This window comes from Prionailurus bengalensis, chromosome A1 (genome assembly GCF_016509475.1).
Source record: "Prionailurus bengalensis isolate Pbe53 chromosome A1, Fcat_Pben_1.1_paternal_pri, whole genome shotgun sequence".
Classification (NCBI taxonomy): Eukaryota; Metazoa; Chordata; class Mammalia; order Carnivora; family Felidae; genus Prionailurus; species Prionailurus bengalensis.
In genome coordinates, this window is record NC_057343.1 from 159,049,135 (window position 1) to 159,053,789 (window position 4,655).

The following is a 4,655-nucleotide window of genomic DNA, read 5'->3' on the forward strand; positions in this document are numbered from 1 at the left end:
CTGCTCACTAGTTTCCAATATGCTCCCCTTCCTCTTTTAGTTTTTTCTATCATAGTCTTGCATATTCTCAGTTGATTTTTCTCATAAGCCTGCCGAGAGAAGCAGGACAGATTTGATTAGCTCCAGTTCACTGAAATGCAAAAGAGTGAAGTAATTTACCCACAGCTCACAGCGCCAACTTCGGGTAACAGATCCTTCCTCTTGGAACATTTGGCATTTGATTTCATGGTGGAAGATAAACAGTGACTGAGTTAAAGGTAATGGAAGGACCTAGAGAGTTGCTCCTTCTAAACACATTCTCTAAAAATGGCACATTACAAAAAATAAGATACTATGTTGACTCAATATTGTCAAGTACCTGGAAATGTATTGTGTGACAGCATGAGTCAGTGTATCCAACAGCCAGCATCAAGAGCGGTCATCAGATTTTGAGGCACAAAAGGGGGAACCTTTTTAAAAACTGTACTTACCCCTTCACCTCATCCTCCTGATATTAAAGCCAGCCTGTGATTCTGTGTGATTGAATAGTAACACAATTACCTCATTTTTATTTCTTAACATCATGTGGGAAGGTCTAGATCTGGCTCACATGAGCCATGATTACAGAAGTATAACAGTAACAGGCATTTATATGGTACATTATACTTTTCACAAAGATTTCACATCTACTGGATTCTCACTCCATAATTTTCCCACTCTTATTTCACAGACAAATACTGGAAGTCTCAGGCAGGGAGGCCACCAGAGTTTACATAATTAACCTGACAGCTAAAGCTAGAGAAGTCAGGTCTATAGTGCCTCTATGTCTATTTGCATGGAATAGTTAGAGGTTTAATAGTTTGAGCAGCTGAGGGTGTGAGTCCTCTCTGTCCCTTACTAGCAGTGTTAATTAGCATAATTCACTTACCCTGAAGCTTCAGCATGCTCCTCTCTGCAATTGGGGAAATACTACTAACTACCGTTTATGAGAACTAAAAGTGGCTAGATCATGTAAATCACTAAGAACAGGGTTTGGCACACAGTAAGTGCTCAGTAGAGGCTAACTGTCATGATTACTGGTCTGTCTCCTTCTGTCACTTTATTGGCTTTGCATCAAAGAGAACTGCCCATTTTCTGAGATTAATCCCAGAAGCACTATGTCCATGGATTTATATTATCTTAAAATATTATTGCCCTTTGTTGCTTTGGAAGATGAAGCTTAATAGCTTCCTTGGCATTAGTACCCAGTCTATTGTTGGCTAATAATTTTCAAACAGTTTATAATGCATTAAATTCACCTAGGCAGCGTGTTTAAAATGCAAATTCCTAAGCATCCCTCCTTCCATTATGATTTTGAGATACTGTGGAGCCTAGGAATCTGCAGATTTTAACAAACGTATCCTGAAAGGTCATGAGACACATGTGAAAGACCCTTACCTGGAGTTGGCCCATACATACCCTCGCAACCGACTCCTCCTTTTTTCTTTGTAATTGGCATGCCATCATAACCTCTTTTCTTTTTTTTTTCTTTTCTTCTCTTTGCTTCTCCTTCCTTCTTTGCTTCCTTTCTTTCTTCCTTCCTTCCTTTCTTCCATTCTTAGCATTTCAAATAGACTGCCTGAGGTTATTTTCCACTATTAGGATAGCTCTATTATTATCTCTTTAGAGAAAATGCCACTGAACCTGGGGGAAAAATACAGTGTAATTACTCAAAGAAAAAAATATATGTATAAATTCCCTGGAACCAATTAGAAAGACAATCATTAGGTTGAAGTGATCATTTGCTCACACATCACTATAGGGTTCTAACCCTACAATGAGGAAAATAGCCCATGTTTGTTTCCAGGACTTATTAATGTTAGACCCAAATTTGGTCTGCCCTGACAATGACTTTCAAAGTCTTCCCTGTAAAGATGCATAACTAGATGAAGATCATTATTCATACAACCCAACAGAAAACTTACATATATTAATCTTTTGCTTCAAGACAACCAGTGACTCCAAGAAAGACATTAGTTCCCACTTCCCACCCAAACCCCCACCTTATTGTAGCTGAGCGCTGGGAAACTAGTGGAGAGACAACTGCCAAATGTGAAACCACTTAAACTAACAAAGTATGATCACCTATTTGGGCGTTATATCTATAGTTTGAAAAAAAAATGTAGATACCTGGCAATAACTGGCTTTTGAAGAAATATAAATAGACAATCCAAAGCACAGGCTTCAAAGTGTTTTTTTAGCCTGAATTATAGATTTGATTATCAATGATGGTTGTCAATTCTTAATGCACATTAGTATCATTTGAGTAGCTTTTAAACAGCACTGATGCCACACCCTAAGATTAATATTCAATTGGTGTGGCACAGAGCATGCTAGGTGATTCTACTGAGCACCAAGGCATGACTGTGAATATATATAATCAGATTTACTTGAAAATTGCCTGCTCTCTGCACTCCTCTGCAAGGTTTAGACATTGATAAAAACTAGAAGTAAAATAAAGCAGAGAATTTTGAGAACATTTTAGTCTCAGTTCCTGCATATTTTAGGGAAAGTGAAATATTAGGTCTAGGATTTCTTCCTGGTTGTCTCAGTTCTCCATTTTATTTTGCTAGAATATACTCAATCTTGTCAAAATACTCTTAGCACCTAATAACACATAGAACCTCACAAATATTCCAAATTAATCTAAGCAATATAAGGAATGAAGGTAAAAAAAAATATGAAGTCAGTTGGTTAATAATTTCTCTTGGCTGAATCACAGTAGTCATAGGAGAAGTCACAGGAGTTGAGAGTTTATTCACCCCACCTCACCCTTTTTGGAGATTGTAAAGATTAGCGAGGGAGATTTATATAAAGAAGGTATGTTTTGCCCTTGTCTGTATTTCTGGTTTTGTCCTTTTAAGTTCTCATCAAAACTAGGTGCATTGAGATCATGATTTGTCTGTAAGCCTTATATAACATATTTTTCATTGTTGTTGCCAGGCATAAAGTTTATTTAATTTAGAAAGACCTCTTGGGGTGCCTGGATGGCTCAGTGGATTGAGTGTCCGACTTCGGCTCAGGTCATGATCTCATGGTTCATGGGTTTGAGCCCCACATCGGGCTCTGTACTGACAGCTCAGAGTCTGAAGCCTGCTTCAGATTCTGTGTCTCCCTCTCTCTCTGCCCCTCCCCTGCTCATGCTCTGTCTCTCTCTTTCTCTCTCAGTAATAAACATGAAAAAAACAGAGAAAGATCTCTAATAGAGTTCTGGTACTTGCTTTTCCATATTTTTAAACACCTTTTATAAACTACACTCTTTCCTGATTTTATCTCATGATGCAAAATCTGCTGGTTTATATAATTAACATTTTTTTCTTTCTATATTTTCACCAAATCATTATCTCTTATTTATATTCCTTTTTCTTTTTGCTGTCACTTCCGGGAAACTTTTCTTAATTTATATTCCCTTCCTCCCACTGACTTTTATTTTCATTTTTGCCATCATATTGTTTATTTCCAAGAGATCTTTTTTGTTTTAGGAATATTTGTTTTTATTTGTCCCTGTCATTCTCTTATGGTTCCAGTTTTCTTCATGTCTTTGGGAATATTCACACCAGGTTTTTGGGTGTTTTTTGTTTCTTTTTAAGTTTTCCTCCCTTTCTGCAGCCCACCAAGTTATTTTTTTTTCTTTTTGATTTCAGCTCCGTCTATCATTCCTCTGATCTCTGGTGATTCTTGGTTGCTCAACCTTGTTTAAGAATAAGGCAAGGAAAGGCTAATTAGAAGTGATTATTTCAATAAGGACTGATGTTGGCAAGATTTGATGTAGGATGGTCTAGCCTAATACTTAAGTAGAGAAAATTTGAATGTCAGAATCTTTAAGTTTTTCCTCTTGGGTCAGTCAGATCCTACAGAGAACCCTTGCTAACCTTCAGTGTGGAGGGAAAGGTTTGCCTGTCAGAGGAAAAAGAACCCTGGAAAACTCAGCATTCATTATGCCTAACTTAGTTCCATATGAAACCTCCATCTTTAACTGTGCCTGTGTCCCTGGTGAATCTGTTTTACTCTTCATGGGGAAGAAACCTTCTGTCTTTGGCTAGGGTTGCAAATAAGTGGTTTCCTGGCAGTGAACCAGGGGTCTGGTTGCTTATAAAACAGACTTTCAAGTAATCCTTTTCATTTTAGCATCTCTTTTTGTTCCAGCTTCCAACTTAAGTTAAACTGTTATAGATGTAAGTTTTTATGTATAACCTATGTCACCACAAAGCAAAAACCTATAGTAAACACACAAAATATAAGGAAAAAGGAACATAAATATACCATTAAAGAAAGTCATCAAAGCATAAAGGAAGACAACAAAAGAAAAAGAAAGAAACAGAGAGGAACTTCAAAAACAGCCAGTAAACAATTAACAAAATGGCAATAAGTACATATCTATCATAAATTGCTTTAAGTGTAAATGGGACTAAATTGGCCAATTTAAAGGTATACAGTGGCTGAATGGATTTTTTAAAAAGATCTATCTCTATGCTGCCTACAAAAGCTTCAGATGTAAGGACACATACAGACTGAACGTAAAGGGAAGAAAAAAGATATTCCACGCAAGTGGAAACCAAAAGAAAGCTGAAGTAGCTATACTTACATCAGATAAAATAGACTTTAAAACAAAGACAGTAATAAGAGACAAAGATGGG